The sequence below is a fragment of the Rhipicephalus sanguineus genome, chromosome 11 (genome assembly GCF_013339695.2).
Source record: "Rhipicephalus sanguineus isolate Rsan-2018 chromosome 11, BIME_Rsan_1.4, whole genome shotgun sequence".
In the NCBI taxonomy this organism is placed as follows: domain Eukaryota; kingdom Metazoa; phylum Arthropoda; class Arachnida; order Ixodida; family Ixodidae; genus Rhipicephalus; species Rhipicephalus sanguineus.
Genome location: NC_051186.1, coordinates 256,275 through 281,814, shown reverse-complemented (window position 1 = coordinate 281,814; position 25,540 = coordinate 256,275). Strand labels below are relative to the sequence as shown.

General features: G+C 44.4%; 1 long non-coding RNA gene across 2 annotated transcripts; it reads right to left on the bottom strand.

Annotated features, from left to right (window-relative positions):
- On the bottom strand, positions 1-25,540 carry LOC119375599 (uncharacterized). Of its 2 annotated transcripts, none has more exons than XR_005180404.1 (5): positions 25,325-25,540; positions 20,777-20,907; positions 12,150-12,254; positions 7,667-7,759; positions 1-281 (listed from the first exon to the last, which is right to left on the bottom strand). It is a non-coding gene; the product is annotated as an uncharacterized LOC119375599 (long non-coding RNA). The 2 variants fall into 2 exon arrangements; XR_005180403.1 differs by having other exon boundaries at positions 7,667-7,756.

Sequence of the window (25,540 nt, the reverse complement as noted above, 5' to 3'; positions counted from 1 at the left end):
CATAAACTTCTTTATTTCTTTTGACACATGACATACCAAATCATTGACTCGAAAGTGCAGTTATAGTGTTTGGATTACAATATGCTACATTGCGAAGGCATGTACAATCTTTATGTCACACGGACATAGCATTTCCTATACCTTCACCCATTGTGCAGAACAAAGACCAGGTCTCTTATTCGCTGTTGTTACATCAGCTCAGCATTGCTACCTTCCCGTTTCCTCTTACGCACGGCGTGTGAACTGTCTAGATTGTGTCTGCCGTGCTGTCCTGGCATTAACTGAAATTGAAAAAAATACGGCATACGAGCATTAATGTCAATTCGGAGGACCTGATAGAGCTATAGTTAGATTTCTACGTTTTCAAAGAAAAGTTAACATGTGAATATTGCTAGTTCCGTTACGCGTTTTCTTCGAACAGAATTGGTAAGTCAGTTGTTTGCCAATGTCGGTATGATTTTGCTGATGCCTTTGCTTCATGGATTTCACTGGTTGCACTAAATAGAACAAAAATCACAAACGACGAGACGTTGGTGTTAATCAATATCGTACAAGAACATCACAACTTATTGCTTTCTTAGCCTTTGCTCTAAACAAAGGTAGATATTCTACAACAAAAAATCACGGTTTTTGGAAAAGCAGTGCAAGAAGAAGATGGCAACAACGCATTGCAGACACAAAAATCAAGGCTGAGGCCATCGACTCTTGAGCAATAAAGCGGTCTTTATTTGAAAGAGCGTATGCTTGGGCATGTTGGGCTTTATTGAAAACGTAAAACGGCAAATTATTGTTATTTGTAATGACGACGATATGTGACATTGTTTTTACAGCGAATCTGTTTAAGCTAGCCGAAATTGGTGCGGCCTAAAATAAAGCTATCATCATCTTGAAGGGGTACACTCGAAGCCGTAAAGGAGCGAAATGAGACCAAGTGCTGCATTTCTTCCCCGCAAAAAATGGTTAGTCCACGGATGGATTAACCGCAAGACGAGGGTGCCGTGTGTAAACTGAGGGAGCAACTCTCGGACCATAGGGAGAACGTTTACTTCCATGGAACTTTCCAGTGCAGTGGCGGCCTCGAACAAATGGTCAGCATGCGCGTAAGCAAATAGTCTGCTAAAAATCAACTGCTAACAGTTTATTTTAGTGTACACGATCATGACAACTACGTCAACTGCGGTAAGATTAAAGTAATATTGTTCATATGGCATCAGAATAAGGAAATGTGTAAGAGCTCCCACAAAAAAAAAGTGCTCGCGCCCAAGCTGTATCAATGCGCGGCGGGGTCTTCTCATTATGCGCGGCAAGGTAGCCCTCGACGGTGTTGCGGTGTGTTGTGAATGTGTTCTCGTTTGGGGGTTGCGATTGCTCTCACTTGCAGTGCACTGAAACATCATCGCGTTGTGGTAAACGGGATCCGCTACTGGAATTAAGTGCTACCCTATCGAAATGCTACGCACCGACTGGGGCATCGCCTGGGAGGTGACTGTAAACAAGCCTGTCATCATTCCGCGTGATTTTACCTGTGTGCTGTTGATACGTAACGGTCACCGCTTATTTAACATTCACGTTCTTCCCGAACAAAACACGCATGGTTGATAAGTTCGCGCTGTAAAGCTTCGCGCGGGCCGCCCCGCCGGCTATAGAATAAAAACTCGGTGAGGGCTCAGCATTAGCTGTAGCAAGTACAGCTGTGCAAAAATTCTTTTGTTTTCAGTACTGCACAAGTTAGTGTTGATTATCAGAAATTTTCGCGGCTCTTTAAAAAAAATTCACATAAACTCCGCACAATGTATTCTATTGCAAGGTAAACAACACACTTGGGAAGATTGGGTGTTAAAATTGCAGGCCTAGCTAAAGGCTTTTGCACCGCTAACATATACAGTCGGCGACCGCATCGGCGACTTTGCTCGTTTGTAGCGATGCTAGGAATCATTTCATTTTTCTATCTCTCAAGTGAGGCACAAGCTGTATTGATAAATAACTGGGCCCACAAGCATGTCGCTGAGAAAGCTTGAATAGTTAAACTCCAGAGCTGGCTGCTTGAAATTCATCACACTTTCTGAACTATTGGATTATATTATGACATGTTCTGTGAAAGAGCGCTTTCTGTCTAATTTCTACGCATGCGGCATATCTAACAGGAGTCATGTGGCGTAATTACAAGTGCACGAACAGTTCTGCTGGAAATAACGAATGCTTCTGGAATTACTTTTTTCAGGAAATTGATAAATGAGAGGGTTGCGCCTCCTGAAAAACGTCTTCAACATCTTGCAGCTATGAACACGCTCTCACCAGCTATCGATAGTGCTGTTGCACTTCCTGAAGTCGGCTGGACCGCATCCATTTGGATAAACCATTGTACTTTTCATTGTGTGCCCTAGAATGCAGGGAAGCCATCCTATATTCTGCATTGAACAAACTTCTTTAATTTATGTGTAAGCACGATGCTGCAGAGTTGACATCAGTCGCTCAATGAACTTGGTTGTTTCTTTAAACGTTTTTATTACCGAACAATATAACCAACAGCGTTCTGTAAAATGAGAAGCGAACAAGCTTGACACAGTGGCCGGATCATATGTGGGAACATTAGAAATGAATAAATATCTTAATAAAAAACAACAAAATTTTTGAAACTTCCCCCAGCTCCCATGTACACACCGACACACACACACACACACCCACACACACACCACACACACACACACACACACGCACACACACACACACATATATATATCTATATATATATATATATATATATATATATATATATATATATATATATATATATATATATATATATATATATATATATATATATATATATATATATATTCATCTTGAGCGCAAATTTGCTGGGAGCACGCTCGCAGAAAAAACCAAAGGAACACATTTCACATGTTCACGAACGTCACCACAGAATGTTTGCTTGTGAACCACTGAAGGCTGAAGTCTAATGGAATCTTGCTACTTAAAATAACATGGCAGAACGCCGCTCCCAAACGGTGCCTACATCGGTACTTTTTACACTTCTATGTACTGGGGCGTGGTGCAGTAGTTAGCGTAGGTGGCTGCTGATTAAATGGTCACGAGTTCGAATCCTGGGTGTATGTTGTGAATCTTCGGTAGTTTACTTCTAAATTCTTTTCGGTATATTGGTTGTATATGTCGTGAAATGCGTGTGTCGACTTCCAAATGCTCAGTAGTTAAACCGGAAACTACAAGAAATGTGCATCTTCTTTTATCGAGAAGGAGCAGCTGTTAGTCCCATCAGGAGTGACAGTTTGGCCCTGCGCAGTTACCACCCAAAAAGAGGAATAAATCCCAAGAAAGGGTAACTTTAACGCCCCGAAATTTGGTCCCTCAAACTACTGAGGGCTAACAGTTCGTCCCTTCACAGTTACTCCCTAAAGAACGAATCGTTCATCCTGTAGGGAGTAATGGTTGTGGCAATGCAGCTACCCCCCAAAAGAACGAACCTCACACCCCTTTTCGTCGCTTGCGGCTGAGAGTGTACGTGCCACATAAATTGGGCAAATCCCACTATTTACCATTTGTACACTAAAAATGAAGAAGGCAACAAGTGGCCCAAGAAATGGCTGCCATTACGGGTATGTGCCGCAGAATTAGGCAAATCCGACTAGTTTAATGGTATAGAGAGCGAAAGCTACAGAAAGGAAGGGAGAGAGAAAATTGACATGATAATGAGAATAAATACATAAAAAGATAGAACGACAGAGAACGATATAGAAAGAGAGAGAAAGAGGCAGAAAAAGAGTAGAAAGATCAAGACAGAAAGAAAGAGAGAGAAAAAAAGCAGAGATAAAGATAGGAAACAAAGAGAAATAAAGATGAAAAGATTGAGAAACAGAAAAAAATAGAAGGGAAGAAATGGAAGGAAACATACAAAATAGAGATACAAGAAAGGTAGAGAAAGAAAAAGAAAGAGAAGAAAGAAAGAAAAAAATAATAAAAACAAAGGCCACACAGCTACGCTCTTCCTTGAGGCTTGGCACGACTATTGCAAAGCTGCCATACTAGGGAGCAGGAAAGGCAACGGCGGCTGCGAGAAGAGCCGGAAGCGATGGAAGCTCTACAACGACGACGTGCCCGTAGAGCTAAACTTCCGACGCCAGTGCGCGCGAGGACGTTGCGTTTCGTCACGCCGAGCCGGCGATGCTACGCCAGGAGCAAATCGGCCTCCGCTACAGTCGAGCCGGCTCCAACGCGCCGGTGCGATCGCATCTAGAGGAGCGCATGCGCAGTAGAGCGATGAACGCGTCGCCCCACCTGTCGGGAACCGACGAAACAGCCTGCGAAGCAGGTTTCTGTGCATGCAAGTCCGGCGCGTCCGGCGCGAAATGCAGCAGGATCTATTCGGAGCCGAGCGACGCCCGAGCGCGCCGGCAGCCGTCAGCCGCGTCGGCGGTCAGCCGACGCCGGACTATAGAGGGCTGTTTTTTGCTGATGTAACGTCGCCGCGACGCTGTCTCGCGCGCGCGCTTCGACGTTACGCTGAAGTACATCAGAGCCTTAAGGAAGGAACGAACGCTCGGTTAAGTAGTTTGGACATCCTCGTCGTGACTAACCCAGCTAAAGCCTAGCAACAACCTAGAAGCAACAAGATTGGCCTTAAACAGTGTTGCAAGGTCACCAACTGGGCTAGTTGGAAAGTTTCCATTATGGTTAAAACAGCGCAAACAAACACGCACAAAGATGGTGACACAATTACGGAGACAAGCGTTGTGTCTCCTTCTTCGTGCGTGTTTTTCGCGCTGATTTAACCATAACGTCCAGTGCTCTATGTTTCTACGTTTGCGCGACTTAGTGCATCACCGCTGATAAATTGCGTTGTCCTTGTAACATAGACATTCGCAGGTAGTGTTTTTTGTATGCATTGTGTACAAGGATTTCTTAGAGAATAGAGGAGTAGGCTATTTGCGGACGCGCGCAAGCAAGTCATCTCCAGGTAATCTCATGTCTAATGAGCGGTACATTGGTGGCAGAAATAGCCTATGTGCTGTATTGCTGTAGGGATTTTCTTTAGAACAAGAGAGTAAATATTCATTGCAGAAAATTCTCTCATTCGTGCACTTTCCGCATGGATCCATGAATCTATGGACGCGACGCAAAATTTGTAGAGCTCATTAAACTCGGTAAAACATTGGCGAAATGCACCTGGAAGAACTCTCGGAGCAACGAAGGAGCACAGCCTCCAAAAAAAGGAAGCAAAAAGGCCCACTAATGGTCTATTAAATAGGCGCACCAACCCATGACCACTTGCGCTAACTCGTCTGAAAATAACGACAGAAGACTATGCAAGAAGGTAAGTATTAATCATAATAGAAGGTGAGGCGTGCAAACACGGACACAGGAGAACATAGCAAAACAACAGGGTGTTTTTGTCGTTTCAAAGTATCGTGCTGCCCACTTTATTTTCAGTTTATTAGTGCAGTGAACATATTATAATCTCTAATCATTTTTTACATCCGGTTGATATTATATGCACACTCTTGGTGTGTTATTGCCGCCGCCGTTAGTGTCCGCGTCAAGCCCCGTATATATGTATATATATATATAAGTGTAGAAAATGGTTCAATGGGCCAGTTCTTTTCGAGTAATGGGTACAACACGTACAACACAACGCAGGCGGTGTGAACAGTGATATAGCCTAAATCTTTATGTCCCAACAGTTTCGGGAGGGGCCCTCCCTGCGTCAGGGGTTGAGTTAAACTAATCCCCCGACGGAGGGAGGACCCCTCGCGAAACTGTTAGGGAATCACTGTTGACAACGCCTCCGCTGAGTTATACCCATATATATATATATATATATGAGAACAGTAACAACGGAAGTTTTTAATTAGACAGTTTCGGCTAGAGGCTGGCCTTCATCAGGAGCTGTGACAGTTGTTCCTGATGAAAGCCAGCCTCTGGCCGAAACTGTCGAAATAAAAACTTCCGGTTTACTGTTCTCACGGAGGATCTGCTTACAATATATATATATATATATATATATATATATATATATATATATAAGCCAGACATAAAAATAATCCAGGAGACAAATTGGCTGAAGTGCGTGACCAGGATACGAGCCTGCAACCCCTCGCTCCGCAGCAGAACGCTGCGTTAGACAATCCCTCCGTGCAGTATAAATCCTCCATCATACTAGAGAGTGTGAGGATTGGGGCCCGAAGGAGCTTGGGCACCCAAACAATTTGCGAGCCGCAAGGCTGCGTGTGCAGAATCCAAGCCACTCTTGGGGTCTTGTGCTCGCGCTAGCACAAGACCCAAAAATTGAAAATTGTCGTGGGTCACCAAGGCGTCTTGGTCGCCAGCCAGACGACGCAGATGCGGCGCGGGCACAGCGCATGCACTGTGGCCCGCGTCTCGGATAATTTTAATTATGCCATGTGGTGGCGCTCGGTGCGCTTGATCCAGCGCAGCCTGTGTTTGGCCCGATTCTAAAACTCTGCAGATCCTCCGAGCGCAAGAGCAGGCTGCCCAACACAGCTTGAGGACCCAGTGTCCTGGGCCCCGAATTCTCAAACTGTCTACTAACGGCGAACTATTTATATGCACCGTTTACCGCTGGCGGTTCGCAGAGCTCGGAGGTGCTTCAGCGTGGCGATTATCACCCGCGAGATGGCACGAAGGGCGCGCTTTAATGGCCGTCGCCCCGTTACTAGCTACGTTGGGTAGGCTGCTCTTGTCTTCGGAGCAGCAGCAGCGCTTGAGAGTTGGATCAAACGCAGGCGGCATTCGGTCAAACACACCAAACACACAGGACACCACACGTTATGAAATGAAGCTTATGCGAGACGCTGCCCATGCTACGTAGTTGCCCGCGCGACGTTTGCGTAGTCTCGTTGGCGACCCAGGCTAGTTTTCGATTTCTGTGTCTTGGGACAAAGCAGGCGTAGGAGCCACAGAGCTGCTTGGGTTCTGCGCATGCGCCCTGGCTGCTCACAAAACTATTGGGTCCCCTAGCTCCCTGGGTCCCCAATAGTAAAACTCTGTTGTGTTTCACCGGAGTTGGGATGTGCGCCTCCGACTTATACTTCGACAAACAGGGCGTGGTCGCCCGTGCTCGCGCGCTTATCTCTTGAGAGGGGAGTACATTTTTTGCTTTCACCGCAAAGATTCCATTAAAGCTATAGAGCGCGCAAAGGTCACTTCGCTCGCTGCAGCGGCCGCGTTAGCCAAAGGAATGAACTGCTGTCTAGAAGAGCCAAAGTAGGGGCGAGTTGAAGCAACAACTGGGCCAGTTGTGAATTTTTTCTGCGTGCCCCTAGCGACCAATGAGAGCGAACTTGAGACAGACCACTGAGAGCAACGCAGGTCCATCTGTTGTGTGGACGGTACCTTATGTGCCTTCTTTTTTTTTTTTCATGCGTCCTGTTTTGTGTTTGAGCAGCGCGCTGCAAGCGTTGAGCTGCGAGAGTTGTTCACGCTCGGCTGGTGTGTATTGTTTTTGTCCATCTTTAATGCTCAAGCAGGGTGCGGCAAGTTTCGAGCTGCTTGGCGCCCTTCGTGTGACATTCCGATTTGTTACTACCGCATTGATTGCTTCACCCTTGCGGCAAAACTGTACCTTTTTTTAATCCTCAGGGGCCTTTCTCAAAATATTGTGCATATCTGTCTAAATGCGGGTTGTACTCACCACAACTGCACGCACACTGTCCATGGCAAGAAAGACGTGCAGGCGCGAGGCAATATGCTTTCCAAGGATACTCACAAAATACGTGCTTCTCTACTGCAAGAAAAGAATGAAAATGACCAAACAAATCATAGATGTGTTAAAACCTCAAACTCCAATCTTTGCTGTCGTGTGAATGAAGTAAACATAGTAGGTCAAGAAACATTCTCAAAAAATATAATTACAGCTTTTAGACCGCTGTTACGGCTGTTAGAGCCTCATGGCCAGAATCACATAAATGAATAATGCTCCTAGGCGTCCTCTTAAGTGTTGTATTACTCCTAGCTTGCCGCAACCAAGTGTCCCGATTTTGTTCACTTCTTGTTTCCTCCCAATAGCATAGATTCGGGTACATACGCTTGTATTCACACTCGAACTGATGTGCGTGATACTGGGAAGTCTTTTCTGAAATGTCTATAATGGCCCGAGAATATACCGTGTTTTGCGTGTAGGGAAAGAAAGATGTCATGACTTCAGGTTGCACGCACACTTGGCCACGGCTTAAGCATGTCGTTTGCCAGGTGCGCCAAACATACGCGATTACTCTAGTAGGGTACGCATTTGGGTTGGTTGATTTATGATTACGATTGAAAAACAGCGCTCAAAGGACGGAACAAGAAAGGAAACGAAACCACAGAACCGCGGTCTCCTGTACTTTTTTGTCCTGTCTTTTTAGCGCCGTTTTTCATTCATACGCCATTACGTTGCTCCCCTTTCCAACGTTTCTCTTTTTAGCTTTCTACAACGCCTTTAATTGCGAAAAAAATATATTGAGATTCCAGGCGCCTTTTTTCTGTCGCCAGCGGCGTCACATCAGCCGTATATATATATATATATAAGCGCATCAGAACCCTGTCGCACGGGCACCAAACTTCGTTTCACTCTTTCATCTTTACGTCAAGGGATATGCGCACCGTGTCACATGGAGCGCATCTTTACGGTGCTTATCACAAGGAGCACATTTTTATTTCAAACACTGGTAAAATGTTTTTGCAGTACACGTATTTAATATTATTTTATTGCAACAGCCGCATAACAAATCTGCATGAAAGCATTACTAGTAATCAAGTCATTGTACTAGTACAAAAATTAGAAGCCCTTCGCTGTATCAGGAAACTAAGGGCAAGCGAAGCAATGCGTGTGCGCGCCAGACCTTTTCTTGCCTTAATTCTCTTTCTTTATTTTTCTTTCTTTCTTTTTTCTTGCTTTCATTTCTGTACACTCACCGGCGCCTTGTTGTTCGCGCACTATGCCTCTGTCGCCACCTCCACCTCTGAAATCTGTAACTCATAGAAGCTTCGCTTAAAGGGCCCCTCACCAGGCCACATAGGAAATTTTAATTCGACGCAGGAAGTTGTTCTGTGCCGAAAGAAGAGCATGACGCCGCAAGAATGTTTCAAATCGTCTCATTACGAGCTGAGAAAGACAATAGCTTGTAGTGGCGCGAAACCATGATGCAAGGAGGAGAGCTTCAGACCCTTGCCACTCGCCCCATGTAGCCTGCGCAAGCCAAGTCCCTTCCCTGCGCTCTTCGTCATCGGAGCCGGAGGATCACATGACGCATGCACATCAACACGTCATGCGCATGCACGCTCACGTGCGCATGACGTTCCCAAACCCGCCCGAGCCAGTTTCTAGGTGGCATTGGCCCGAGCAGGCGAACGGCGTTGTGTCGGCGTTCTCTGCGGTGTACTGCCTTTTCCTGCGGGACGGGCATTATAGCTACGACGGTTGTACGGCAGACTAGCGGCAGCAAGAACGAGTGCCGCATGAACATTTACGTAGATTCAGGAGCATAAATGCGCCTCTATTCTATTTGACAAGCTGGTTACAGCAGGGTGGAAGCTACGAGGTGTAAACAAAACACATGCTTGCGCAGCAAAAATTAGTTCTGTTTCCAATTGCATTATAGCTGAAGAAGGTTAAGGAAACTGCGATTATTTAGCACATGCTACGTCACAGCAATGCGTGATAGGCTAATCACGATTAGCATGTAACTCATAAGCATTGAATTATTGTATTGACAACAGCCAATAATTGTGATGACGAACAACGCGACGGGGACGCCATACGGACGACGCGGCGCGCATGAATACATCGGGAGAGGTGTTCGCTTTTCCTATTGGCTAAGCAGCCCCGTAGCTTTCATAGTGCTGCAACCAGCTTGTGAGATGGAGTGTAATGTGCGCTGGAACGGGTAGAAAATTGCATAGTTTCATTGTCATAGCTCTACGCGCAAACCGCGAGAACACGAACGCACGCGAAACGTAGGCAGATTATTCCCGCATCTCGCTGTGACTCACAGTTAAAGAAAGAGAAAATAAAAAACCGCACATATTCCGTTTGTGTGTCTTATTAATTCTCTCAAATTTCATTGATGTATTCAAGCAACGAATTACACAAGCTACACATGTCGCTTAAAAGGAATGTCGCAATGCCACGTGCTACCGTGGGCGACGTCAGAACACAGATGTCTACGTAGAGGAGCGACGTCAAAGCACTAACAACTACGTAGGGCCCTTCCTTGTCGCACGTCACTCCCTCCTTCTTGGAGCGCGCGCCCGCGAGACGAAGGGCAAGCGGCGTTCAGCTTTAAATTAGGCCTATTACTGTGGAGCGTACCTTTGCAAATTTTAGCGGACGTGATCGTGAACGCCCACTATGCATTGCGCTTGTCAGCTCAAAATGGTCAGACGTGGTGAAGGTCCCTTTAAATATCAAACAGCGCCGAATGAGCGCCTCGCGGCTGCTGTTAGCACTTCTTATTGTCATTAACGAAGGAAGATAATTTTAAGGGCTGGTTTTTTTGTTTGACACAACCTGAATGAAAACCAACAGATAATGAAGCCAAGGAAGGTATATAAGACGCTAATTGAACTGTTTTGTCTGTATTGTAGTAATTACGTTATAAATGTGAAGAAAGTAAAGTGGACAAAGATACAACTTGCCGCCGGCAGAGACCGAACCTGCAACAGTCAGATAACGCGCTCGATGCTCTACCTATTGAGCTACGGCGGCGGTCGTCCTCCTCTCCTCTTTATCGGGTATTTACGCGAATGCAAAGCTGAGAGTGTTAATGAGCGCCGCTCGTTGCCATGACGGCGAGTGTGGGACATTCTCTCTTTCTCTCTCCCTCTCGCTTTTTTTTGCCAGCTGGCGTCACGTAGCACAAGATCTTTTTTCACGAGCGGACTGCAGACCAATAAGCCCTGATATACTACCTGAAAGCATCAAATCTACAGGAATGAGACCATCGCTGTGAATGAAGAAAAGAAGGAAATTTGAAGGGCTCGTTCCTTTGTCTGACACAGCTTTAATGAAAACCAACAAGTAATGAAGCCAAGGAGGGTATACGGAACGCTAATTGGACTGTGGACAAAAGGACAACTTGCCGCCGACGGAGACGTTATCCGTCTTCGCGTTATCAGAAGGTTGCAGTTGTCTTTTCGACCACGTTACTTTCTTCACATTTACGTCGTAATTACTTCAATACAATTAAACAGTACAATTAACGTCCCCTATATCTTCATTGGCTTCATTATCTGTTGGTTTTCATTAACTTTGTTATTCTCATGTGATACTGCTACAACTCCGACAAGGCCGAACTCCGTTAGTAAATCTAGATTCCATTTATCTTTATATGTGTTGGCGGGTGCCCGTTTCACAAGGGTGTAAGGCCGGCTGTATGCAAACGACGACCTATTTATATACATCCTTTGTAGCTGGCGGGAGGCGCATGTTTAAGCGGCTTCAGCGTTGCAGAGGCTTTTTTACTGAATATCGGCCAAAGTGCCGGTGGCTTAAGGCGACCTCCACGGTTTCGCCGCTCGCTTTGGTTCAAGCGAGTGCCAGCGCCTGCTTGCTGGAAGACCACCAATGTAGGAAAGTTGGATTTGTTTTGGTCAGGCGTGGTGGTGATGATGTAAGTTTCCGTATGCACACGTTAGGAGCGTTTCGGTTCCGCTTGAGTGACACTGAAACAAGCGGTGGCTCTGCTGCAAGGTCTCGCGCTCACGCCGGTAACGTTCCGCTGCAAGAATATCATACACTGACATCATCCTATAGCCACGCTGCAGGAGCACCAGTATGGTGGCACTCAGTGTGTTTTACGTTATGTGAAAACCATCTTACGCTTCACGACCTTAACTACTCTGTTCAAGGTTGCAGGTGACATATTGTGGTCATCTAGTCTCTCTCTTCATGTGGGTCTGCACACGCCACAGGACACCTCCTTAACAAGCTCATGTTTACTGATATGAGTATTGCGCCTAAAGCTACCAGCCTTACTTCGTATAACATCCTGATTTGTTGCTTTGTATGCATTGCTTTGCCTTTGCGGCGAAACTTTTGAGTCTTACTTAAAGTACATTCTAGAAGACTCGATGAGGTCTGAACGTGGAGGAGCCATTTTGCATACGCAGGTTTTTTAAATTACGGAAGTACTTACCGCACTGAGCTGAGACCAAGCGTCCATTACGATACAAGCAGGTAGTCTTGTAACTATGGCGGCACGTTGTTGCACTTACGCAGATGTGGGGATGTTCATTTTGCACTATAAGAAAGAAAAAAAAACATAGTTGATTCCTCCGTCATAGGAATCGGTATAGCACGAAGATAGCATATGTGCTTAGAGAAATGGTTGAATGTTTACTGTACATTGATATAAGAGAGCTTGTTCAATGTTGACGCTCGGTGGCACATCTCCATCCATAACGTCCATGATCAACGATTAGAGAAACCTTTGTGGTAGCTGTAGAAGTTAACGGTGAGAGCCAAATCAGAAAGAGCGGTGTGACAGCCAGAAGTTCGTCGACTCAGGTCGCCATTCCACCGCATGTTAAAGAGTAAAGGAACACCACGGCCGCACTAGAGGGAAACGCAACGCGCGTCGTGTGTACCTTCTAGCACGATCTAGATTTTTCGCGCGACAAGCGTAATCGGGGAACGCGGTGCAACGGACGCAAGCACGCGTCTCAGAGCTATTTTTAAACAGATGGATGCTATGAGCCAGCCCGAGGCTTGGTCTAAGGTCACCACCTCGCGGTGCGTTAAGTTACTGACAAAACTGCACTTCTCCTATTGCAAACGCACCGAATGGGACAGACGCCTAGCAAGCACGCGTTGCAAGATCTAATCGCGAAGGACACGGTCATCAATCAATCAATCAAAATTTTTATTCCGGTGTACAGCGAACACTGTATACCTAGGAAATTGGGCTAAAGGTGTGTTAATACACCTGACGAGGGCCCAACTTCCCTTCGGTAGTTCAGGCACATGTTGCAGCATGAATTTCACAAAAGTGTTATACACTGATGATACAATGTTATAAAATGTGTCAGTTATACAATGCATAAAGTCACTGCCTCGAATCAAAGTATCTATCATGGTAAACGCAACAATAACAAATACAAAATAAAGTACATCCCAACCAGTCACGTGTACATAACAGTAGTTTAAGACATCAATGAATAGCTGGTAAATATCTTACAGCGAAAGCTGTTATGAGATCATTTCACCGGCCGTTTTTGGCGCCGTAGTTGTCCGCCGCCGCCGCCGCCGCCAGTGTCCGTAAACAGTATCGCTCGAAATAAGAAAAAAAACGAAATAAGAAAAAATTCCAGGATGGAACGAGGTTCGAACCTGGGCCCTCTGCGTGGGAGCCCGCTATTCAACCTCTGAGCCATGCCGGTGCTTGAATCTGCTTTGCAAAAAGGTCCTATACAAGCTTCATGTCGGGAAGGACCCACATTAGCATATGCAATATAGCGTGGTAGAAGAGTTAAATAAGCTCCAAGCGTCGTACAACGCGAATTCTGTAACCAGGCGTCACACAATGCGATTTGCTCAACGAGCAGGTTGTTGAATGCTTCTAACCCATTGCAAAGGGCTCTGCCATAATTCTTCATCAGGCACAACATCAACAAAGTGCGCATAATGCCTTACATGCGTTTAGCAGGTACCAACGCTCTCCGTAGAATGACGAAAAATGGCACAGTGCCTGCTGCCCTACTTCTAAAAAATTACAGTGATATATAGCGTAGTGGGTTCCTCGCAAGTGCACTTGTCAACGAAGCGTATAAGCGCATGATCCACTTCCTCGGGGTCTCAGTAAAGTACTTCGCCCCCCCCCCGTCTCTCTCCCACGTCAACGTATGTTATACAGCATGACGGGAGAGGGAAATAGCGACCGGGCGTCACCCATGCAAATTACATAACTGGTGGGCCGTTTAAAGATTCTAACCCATTACAAAGGGCTGAGCCATAATTCTTCATCGTCATCAGTCGTCGCGTCAACAAAGTGCACATAATGCGTTACAGACGTGTAGCTGGTGCCTCGCTTCTCCACAGAATGACGAATAATGGCTTAGTAGGTGGTTCCCAACTTCACAAAAATTGCGATTTATGGCGTAGTTGGTACCTTTCTGGTGTACTTGTACTGTAGCCCCAAGAGAGCTTAACGGGCTCTAGAAACGCCGCTCTTCCAGCTTTCGCTGTGACTGTGCTGCGGTTTCAGCGCAGGTCTGGCGTTTTATTGGACATAGGAGATCATGAAAAAAATTACCTAAAGAAGTCAAGACAAGATTATAAAACTTTTTCTACATTTCTGCTAATAGCAAACTGTTTAGCACATTTGAAGGAATGTTACGGTTGTTATGATGCATTACTTCACTTTACCGCTCCCAGACGGCGACACCACACCATTATGATATAAAACTTTGAGCGCAAATAAACGTCGCAGGACGAAGAGAGCGGTATTTTGGGCTAGTTGGTGTTCCATGACATTGGGCTGTCTTTGACGTTTTTCTGTCCGTGTATTCGTCGCACAATTTCTTTGATGTCAAGGACGAAGAGGTTTATTTGCGCTAAATGTTTTATATTATAATGAGATACCAACTAGCACACTTAGCTATCCTGACACCACCCCGCCGAGCAAGAGCACTGCAAGAGAAAAGTGTGAGATATAAAAGGCGCGCTTCTACAGCTTGCAGCGTGTATGATTGTGGCGCAATGTATAGCATGCCCGGCATCGGTTGTCGTGGGCCGAGAGGTCGAGTGTTGACTCCCGTTCGTGGAACTTTTTTTCTTTAAGATTTTATTTGCTGTCTCATCGTGTGCATTTTTGCGACGTCATTTCCGTGACGGAAATACGGAAGTGAAATCTTGGTGGACCCCGGCATAAAACATTTTCGTGTTAAAATACATAGAATGTTAGTCAGTGGTGACAACAAAATAGAGCGCTTGCTGATTAGATAACTGTTGACTTTTTTAATTGCAGACATATATATGTTGCGCACGCATTCAATGCCTAAAGAAATGCTCAAAGGAGGTATTTTGCTCGAGCCAACAATTTGGGCAGTCGTAATTGCCTTCAAAGCTCTGACAACTAACGACTCTTGAAGTAACGTTACGGGCACTAATACTGGTTGTCCATGCGTTAGTAATTCAAGCCATCGCTTCCTCGTGAATTTCTCTCGACTTTGATTCCTTCTTTTATTATATGTTCATTAGGGGATAATGATGGTTTACAATAGCGCCGGATACTCACTTTCATAGATAATAGGATTAAGAAAAATCACATCCATGAAATCGCTTATTGATCGCGAAGATGACTTTGCCGGCGAAAGCGTTTAGGCGTTGATGGTATGATATTTTCGATTGACGTATTGCTTTTTTTCTTCTCTTTTAATTTTTTTTTTCTGTGGCCTAGATGATACAATGTAATGAAAGGTACACATTTATCGAGCAGCGTTGCTTGTTGACTGCGATGAACATCCAAATTCCAGACGTATTGGGTTTTGATGCCTTGTTTACGACGCTTGGCTCATAGCACAGCATTCTTGGCTTGCTAAATTTCTGTTGAACCATATTTATGACTTCTTCCTGTCTATGGTCCCGGTTCGCATGTTTCATCCTCCGGTGAAGACTTCCAGAAGGCGTAACGAACGTTTCATCGGGCGAGGAGGCGACTGCGGCTGTCGTGCTGTTCTCGCTGCAGCATATAGACAGAATTAGGCTTTGCTGTCTATATTTGTATAACTTTGAGGAATACTACTAGTTTTTAGAAAACTTTGTAGTACCAATCGTACGCGCTTTTGTGAGGAATGTGCTGGCCATGGACCTAGGATTTTCATGAGAGTGGAGGGCGTATGATCCTGTGCCATTAAATCATGTAATAACTGTTGATTCCTCTCGTCGTATCGTGGGAATTTTGATAAAAGATGTACGTCCTGATCCACGTAACCGCAAGTCGGAAGCTGGTACTTCTTAACTACAGGTGTGGGTCTTAATGAGCAATAAGGACATCACAGCTATCCTTGCTTGTAGAATAAAATGCAGGCAACGTATAATAGAAAATATAATAAGAATGGAGACGTCGGATAGAACAATCGTTTACAGCTGGCATACAATAGTGAATGTGCTGTGCTGTTTTTCCTAGTGTTCTGCGGAGAGTATGTGCAATTATGAAAGGCAATAAAACACGGTAAAAAATCATCAACGAAACGGTCATATTGTTGTGATTTACGTAAAAGGAAGGAACTGTTTGCTGAGAACTGAAATAGCTGCTTTCACAGAATTGAAATTATTAATAATGATTAAAAACTACCATAGAACACGCATTTCATCAATATCATGCGAAAGTTTTACGTGACAACCAGCATGCGAGAGGATTTGTCGAGTCATTAGTTTATACAAGAAAATCAGCACTAGAAAATGTGCTAGGCGGTTCCCATATTTTCCAAGATGAAGTAAATATGGTGCGCTTTAAGGGTAGCGCTAATAATTGTACTGCTATAGTTCAAGTGTATCCAATAACCGTCTTTTTCTGCTTTAAGTACTTCATGAGCCAGTTTTCGGCTTCTTTGTATATGGAGAGAGCAGTTGTAGAGATTTAAGATAGGGACACGACTTGCCTCCCCTGTTTCCGTGGTAACATTGTGTTATTGCTCGACCTTCAAGCACGGGTAAGAAAACGGTACTGGGTGAATGTGTGTCTTGAAAGAATGCGTGGTCGGCAACCAATTTCCGATTACATGAATGTTGATCACTGAGCTGGAAAATCATACTTGCATGAAGATGGTGCGACAGATACCTGAAGCGGTTTAGTTTTACCCCAATTCACACATGAGCAGGATGAAGGGACATGTGTACGTGGTGCCATGTCTAGTGGCAAAGGCACCCTGACGTAAATGGACATATTTGCACAGTGCTACGCAAACGAGGACGTAAGAAAGGACAAAGCACAGGCGCTGCGTTGTGTTGTGTCCGTGTCCGCTGCGCCTGTGTTGTGTCCTTTCTTACGTCCTCCTTTACGTAGCACTGTGCAAATATGTCGATTTTAAATCGCCAACTAACCCATGCTGCCGTTCTCTGAAATGCCGTAAATGAATAGTGAATAGGACAAAAAATCATATCTCATAAAAAAAAAAACTTGTTATCAAAATATATTCCCGGTTCTATACACCACAAACCCACGAGTACATGATGCTGAAAATCCGATTCCGTGGAAAAATGTACGTAGCTTCTCATAATATCTAATATACAGGGCGGCCCGTGTATCTCTTATAGGCGATCTTCCAATGTCCTGGAAAACCACAAGCTTTGTAGTGCAATACTGCAATCTCACAACAGTGTTGCAGTAGGTCGCCGCTGTATAGAACAGGGCGTCTATTTCGATTACTTGTATTTTTTTCGTCAGATCTTACTTTTTTCACCTATTATTGAATTACGACATGGCACCGCTGCCGTCGACGAAAGGTGGCGCCACGTATAGAAGCCGTGTGAATGGTCTACAGGACGTACGCCATGCTTCGCTTGTCTCTTATAGCGGCTGCACTGCCGCAGTTGTCTAAGAGGAGGAGGAGGAGAATGTTGTAGGTCGCAGGCGGATCTAGCCTTGCGAGATTCGCAGGCAATTGCCACAACCGGTTTCTTCCTTTCAGTTGATGGTGACAACATGGTCATTTTTTAAAAAGCGAAGCGTGGGCAGGCTATCAAGAAGGCGCGTGCAGGGTGTGTGCCCACCCCCTTTGTCCAGAAAAAGTGGGTAACTACTCATTACATCCGAAAATCAAGAAAATAGCAACATGATAAATTTACAGAAAAATTTTAATGTTTGCGCTAAGTCGCGCAAGGCTTGGCACAGCGAAGCACGGGGCCATCAAGGCTGCTACTCCCCGTCGACCGACAGGCCTAGCTTTGAGATGCGTGGCTTCCTCTTCGGGAGCACTTTATTAGGACGCCCCATGACTCTCTGGACACAATCGGGCGTAGCAAGGCTATGTGCTGTAGAGCGGAGGTTGCGCGCGATATCTCCGTCGGTGGGCGTGGTTTGCTTGCTTCAACATTCTCACCATCACATATCTCCTCCTCACACTCACTTCAATTCCCCCCCCCCTTGCTTCACTATAGTATATGACGGTATGACATGGTCTGCTAGCGTGCCTGGATAACCGAGTGGTTAGCACGCTTGCCTTCGGATCGAGGGAACGTGGGTTCGAATCCGGCCTTGTGAAAATTTTTTAGCAATAACTTTTCGTTCTCTTTCTTCACATCTTTTTCCCATCTCTCTGTTTCTTTCTGTCTTTCGCTCTTGTCCTATCACCCATCAGAGTTATTACAGGCGACACCGTAGCGTTGAGTAGTGGCATTTGACCAAACATGCTCGTTCATGATGATGATATTCTTGCGACAGGGTCGTCATGTTACGGCCGGCTTGAAACAGCTTCGCTGTTAAAACGAACACAGGCTCAGTAGCACAGTGCCTATCATAGAAGAGTTGAGATCTAGGCCAGTTGGTTCATATACTTGACTGTACTCATTATGATACTTGATGTTCATGATACTTGACGGTAATCGTTATTGTACAGCGGTGTGTGTGTCTGCCTTTTCTCGCGTCCCGTTCTTTTGCTGGCTTTCGTCAAGTGCCTATGATAGTGCGCAGTCCAGCTTAAGGTCGCTGGTCGCTGGATGGGGGCGGTCCCTAATACTCATGTTCCCGGTACAAACCACAGGCAATCAAAATAATCGGAAACCTCTTGATACAGTGGTTCTGTTAAATATAGGTCGCCATATTCCCATGGTAAACTCGATAATTTACTTTTAAGAATAGAGGCAGTGGTACTTAAAGTGAAGTTACAACAAGGAGCCGATAAAATTGTAAGCCAATATTGCTTTCTTCTCTTAATTGCACTCCTAAAGCAGCATCATTCTAATGGGACAACAATCAAGCACGTTAGAACCGTGCTTTACCTGTGCCTACGCCAGAATATTTTAGAATGCTGGGTACCTAAGCGCAATTTAGATATGTATAGTATGGTCCTTTATGAAAGGAAACAGGTGAGCACGTGGTCTGCGCTATGTGGCGGCTACTTAAAGCGCGCCCAAGCGGGAGCCAGAGAAAACACAGACGCTCTTGGTGTCATCTACTGGCAAGAAAAGTAAGCTGATATGGTTGATACTCGTTTGCAAGATTACAACACCGTCCCCCTTCTAAACGATCGCGCAAGAAGCCGGGCTGCAGCGCGTCATGTGCTGTTCGCAAATTCTGCTGATGCAGGAGCGTACTAGAAACATGGAAGCTGTGCGGTTTGGCTTACACGCATTGAACTGCACCTGATTTAGGGGGTGCAGTCTAGCAGGCATGTGCATGTGCCTTTCCGGTGAGGCGATGACCGCTGTTCTACGTGAATTTGTTCGCCAGTAGGTGACATCAGAAGCGAACGTGTTCTGTCCTACAGCCACTTCATAGCGCTGCAAGCAGCCGCCGAAGATCGGAAGCCACACGCTCGCGTGCTCTTTTTCATAAGTGCACACAGTATTACCTTTTTATTGGAGCGAGTCATGATAAAATGGGCACCCAGCATACAGAATGGCTGCGGCATATTTTAAGATACGAAATACAAGAAGTTGAAGACCACTTTCATCTCTTATTGAAGTTTACAGTGCACGTAGAAAAAATGTTTGGCGTGTCGTTCGCCTCTTTCCCTGAGTGTTCCCGTTGATGTCCAATGGCTTAGATGAGTACACCATCAACAAGAGCTTAGACGTTGGTCAAGCTTTTTAGAAGTCTTCATAGATGCACATTAGCTTCTGTTGATATTTTAAGAAGGCAGTACAAAATACATGCCACTTATTACTCAAGTAAACGCACCGCATAAAATTAAGCTGGATAATAATATCTCGCGTTTTACGTGCCAAAACAACGCTATGATTATGAGGTATGCGGTAGTGAAGGGCCCCGGAAGTTTAGACCATGTGGGGTTCTTTAACCTGCAGCTATATCTAAGTACACGGACATTTAGCCTTTAGCCACCATCGAAATGCGACCGCCGCGACCGGGATCGAACCCATGACCTTCGGGTGCGCAGTCGATCACCGAAACCACTGTACTACCGTGGTGGCTAAAAAGACACCTCGAAGCGAATTCTCTTATTGAATAAAATAAGGGAACGGTGTGCGGCGCCTATTATCGTTATACAGAACCATATGAGGCCAACAGATAAAAGAGGCAAGAAAATCATTACTGGCGTTATTTGCAGGGTGCTCCTTTACGTTGATGATGTTCGGCAACCTGTGTGATAGCACAAAACAAAGATGTATATAGTGCCGCAACCACGCCTGCGCGGCCACCACGATATCATTACGCCGTCTAGACATCGCTACGATATCAGGTATTTGCCACTTCTGAAGGCAATTACGTTGCAGAATGGTTAGGCATCTATGTCAGAGTGAGTCAGGGCTTTGAAGTATTGGGACGATACACTCATGGAGGGTATTGTTGATTTCTTACTGATGGTGGTCGCTATGACATGGTTCGCCATGGATTAACACGACTTGGCCTTTTGATCAATATCCACTGAAGTACTGTGCCATATATTCGCCAAATCTGCCGCACGCCCAGAAGAGCTTGTGCTCTTTATGTGTGTGTAAGTGATATATGCTTTGCAATATCATGTAATGGCTGACTTCATTTACGATACATACTAGGAATACTACCAAAACACCATCAAAATGAGAAGGATGCACGCAGTTACTTTTAGAGCACGACAGTGCAGAGAGGGAGAAGGAACTTACGTGATTTCATGCTGGCAGTAAGGGTGGAAAAGATCCAAAGAATTGTTGTACAATACAACATGAAGCTCTTCATTCCCATCATTTTGTATTGGAAGAAGATAGAGCGAACTTTCTTCAATAATTTTGTATCTCTGCAATGGCATGAAGCAGTGCAAAACTGCAGTGGTTATTGTGACTGTAAAGAGATGCCTAAGGAGTTGCATTCTAAAACTCTAAATTGAAGAGTATTTCTTAAGATCGTTCAAAGAGGAACAGGGACATTGTACTCACGCTAGGTTTCCATAGAAACAATATAAAGCTATGCGTATATTATATATTTATTTGCTTAACAATACTGGCGATATCACAAGGAGGTCATTGCAGGGAGGGCGTACATAAGAAACAGAAAAGAAACACGAAGCAATCATTTATAGCATGTAAAACCATAGGTATTAAATACATGAGAATCAGTAGTAGCAATGAGCCAGGTGGTGGTACAAATCATTGCAAAACTACAAATTACAACTATAATAACAGAGTGTACAATGATGCAATCACGCTATCAATATACATAGCCTGGATACGAATTACAAGAGAAGAAAAGAAAGGAAAAAGGACAACAGAGTTCACAAAATCTGCTCAGCGTGTGCCTTTGCTTCTACCATATCTAAGAACACAATCAAAGATGAAGTTTTGGTAACAGAAGGAATATGTTTGTTCCAATCTCTTATGGTTCGTGCGAAATACGAATATTTAAAGCAGTTTGAATGAAAAGTGTATAATTGAGTGCCGGTAACGTATTAACCTAGAACGACTGAAAGAGATTAGTTTTGACGCGTCGATGTTTATGTCTCCCTTAATTAACTGAAACAAAAACTTTAGTCTTGCTATTTTAGTCCAACTTTGTACTTTTGACAGGCCAGCCTTGTGTAATAATTGTGTAGGAGGATCCGTTCGCCTATATTTATTATAAATGCACCTTACTGCCTTCCTCTTCACCTTTTTTATTTTTGCGAGATGTTCGTTTGTGTACGGAAACCAAGCAATATTGGCGTACTCTAACACTGCCCTAACAAGCATCTTGTATGCCAGCAGTGTTGTATTTGGGGGTGCCAGATGAAGGCGTCTTCTCAAAAAGAAAAGCCGTTTTAGTGCATTTCAGGTTATATTGTTGACATGGGTCTCCCATCGAAGATCAAGCGTTAAAGGGACGCCTAAATATTTATGTTCAAATACGCGAGTAAGAGGTGTGTCATTAATATTGTATTTTAAATCAGATATTGCTTTCTTTCTAGCTGCAGTAAGCGTTACTGATTTCTCAGCATTTAGAGTCATTTGCCACTCCTCACACCAACAAAAGACAGACTCGAGTGCATTATTCATTACATGGTGGTCATCGGCGGAATTAATTTCACGGTACAAGATACAATTGTCAGCGAATAGCCGGATATTAACATTCAATCTGGAAGGCAAATCATTCTTGTACAGCAGAAATAATACAGGACCCAGTACACTGCCCTGGGGCACTCCCGACGTAACAGACGCTAAAGTGGAATTTTCGTTATGAATATGCATGAATTTTAAGCGGTCACTCAGATAGTTCTCTATCCAATTAACAATAGGACCTTCACCTATTGTACACTGACGTTTCCTGATTAGTTTCTTGTGTGGTACGCAGTCAAAAGCCTTTGAGTAGTCTAATAAAATTAAGTTTGTCCATTTCCTATAATCGAGACTTCCGTGATATGTCATGCGTTAATTCTAATAGCTGTGCGACTGTTGAGAGACCGCGACGGAAGCCATGTTGATAGGACGAAAGAATAGATTCCTGTTCAAGGTACGGGTTTATATGTTCAAGTACTGCGTGTTCGAGGAGTTTGCACACGGTCACTTGACACTAAAGAGAAACAATGAATTGGTTTAGATTGATAAAGTGTGCTCGGAGAACTCTTGTGTAGTTTATTTCACCACCATAGGTTCATTATTAGAGGAGAAAACCAAGTTCAAAGTTTCATTTTAAATTTCGCGCCGAACTTTGTAATTCGTGACGTAAAACGTTTCACAAAGTATTTAACGTATTTTGGCGCCACTGGCTCGACGAATATTTGGCAAACTCGTTATGTCAAGTCGCTGGCCCCCTCAGAAGACAATGTACTTCTATTTAACCGATTAGGAACTACGTAGGCCCAAGCAGGCGCCGTCAAAAATATGTGACGTCACGGCAAATGGTGCGGAAATTCCAAGGTGGCGTCGCCACCTCTATTTTCTTTTTGCGCGTTTTCTCGCTTATTAAGCGTCTTCTCGCAGCAAGCGTGGCGTTTTTGGTATCGTGGAAGACTACTTTACCAATGCGAGAAAAATCGTTTTCCTCTTCAGTGTCCCTTTAAGGAAATGGGCCTGAAATTAGATACCCGTGATGTGTTGCCACATTTGTGAATGGGAATGATTTTGGCAATTTTCCGCTCTGCAGGAAGTGAGCACGTCCTTAAAGGGACCGACAACTGCCCAGAACATGAAATGAGATGACTGCACTGTTGAAAAGATTGTCCGTCGCATTGACTCAAACCAACCCTGTTTATCTCGTGAGAGGTGGATTTATATTTTTATTTCTTTATTGAAAGTTGTGAAAAATGACCTTTGGCGCCTCTGGCGGCAAAATCATAAATGGTCCGATGAAGCCGGTCACGTGACCGTTGATTGGTGTACGCGTTCGATGACTTTTCTGTTAGTACTGAAATATTGTTCATTTCTTTATATTAAAAGATATTATTCCATAAAAATGTACATATAGGCCTGCGTTAGTTGTATGCAACAAAGTGGCGCTGCCTTCGCTTGGCGTAGGCAGCCTTGACACAGGCGCAGGCAACCTTGGGCGCAGGCGCACACAACGCTGTACAAATACCGAGAAGGTGTATAAAGCCACATCATCTCATTGTAACAGCTTGCTATTTTCAAAAATGGCTGGAAAGCTCAAAATAAAGGTGGTTAAGCATAGTTACAGTAACTCCTGCGAAAGCAGAACAACGACAGCTTTCACAAGGGCTAGCGGCATCGCCATCAATTCTCAGCGTTGCTGGAGCAAGCCTTCATGCGTGTTTGGAGCCTTTCAGATAGAAAAATACTGCTTATAAAATAACTACGTGCTTTTAGGATAAACCACTGCAGCTACAAACGCTACGAAGGGTAAGCTTCCTGTTGCGCAGTAAAAAACTGGGTGGAGAAAAATCAGTTGTCGGTCCCTTTAACAAATGTTTTGTTGAAGATGTGACACAGGTATTTACCATTCCATTCCACAAAATCACTAAATCACTTAAGAAACATATTGGGTATGTTATCAGGTCCAATCGCTTTCTTTGTGTCAATGTATAACAAAAGGTTTAGCAGACCTGATTCTGTGATTTCGAGTGGCTTGATCGGCATTCGGTCATATGGGACTGCATTCGGTTGTTTTCCGTTGTCGATGTTGAATACTGACTGAAAATAACTGTTCAAAGAATTTGCAGCGTTTCTGTTATCATCACTGTCAGTGGCGGGGCTGTCATGGCGTTTTGGGTTCTGGTAATTTCAAAACTTCTGCGGTGCACTTTTCAAGAAGTTAGGGAGAATCTTAGAAAAATAGTTATTCTGAGCTGCCTTCATTTTTGATTTCATATGTTTCCGCGTACGTTGGCTTTAGCTTGAGAGTTTTACGTTGCCTTTTTACTTTTCGTTTAGCGTGGATTACTTCGCGTGTTATCTACGGATTTATTTTCTTTCCCTTTCTCGACTTACCTGGTACATAATTTTGAAGACTGAAAAACACAATCTCTGTGTATTTTTTCCACAACGCGTCTACGTCTATGGAACTGTTGGTAGAAAGTTCTTCACATGCGACTAATTCAAAGCTGAGGTAATCGGTAATACTAATGTCATCAGCGTTTGAAAAATCGTAAATTGTGCTGCATTTTTCAACGCCAGGGACATGGGTTTATGAACTGATGGTGCAATATGTTATTTCGTGATCTGATATACCTTACAAAATTTGTAAATTTATGTTTGTAAGTGGAAATTGATGACTGAGAAATGTCAGATCAAGAATATTTGATGCGGTTCCCTTCGTTTGCGTGGGCTGGGTAACTATCTGATTTAGGTTAAAATGCAACATAATGTCGCTGATTATTTCCGAGGATGCCAATGGAAAGTGCATGGCTTTCAAATCAATATCGGGTAGGTTGAAATCGCCTACTAAGATTAGCCGGCCACATGACACATGACGTTGTAGATAGTCATATAGTGCACAGGTGACGCTACAATCAGATGAGGGTGACGCTAGAATGATACTCGAGCCCTCAACTGATGGGTCGGCAGTAAGCAGTTAGGTAGATAGAGTTCCACTGCAAATATTCAGTGCTCTCGTTGCAACACATTAAGGTAAATATATTCAATATTTGCCATTGCTCGTAGTTCACAGAAGAGAGAGAGAGAGAATTTATTAGAAGAAGGCAGAGAGACTCGTAGTACAAGTTGTCACGTTTGAAGGTAAGATCAATCGCTACACTAGCTCAATAACTCAACTATATTTCTACTCACTTCGTAAAATGTCGATGTGGTCGCACTTTATAGCTTTCTGGGTCCGAATGTCTAAATCATAACGAGAGAATAAACCCGGATGATATCTCGAAGGATGCACTGAGGCAGGAGGAACTGAATACATCGCAGTAGGTGGAGAATCGTTAGATCAGGGCGAGGTGCTTTGTTCCTGAAGAAAAATGTTGTTTTTGTGGTGTGCCGGCATTGTGCGTTCCA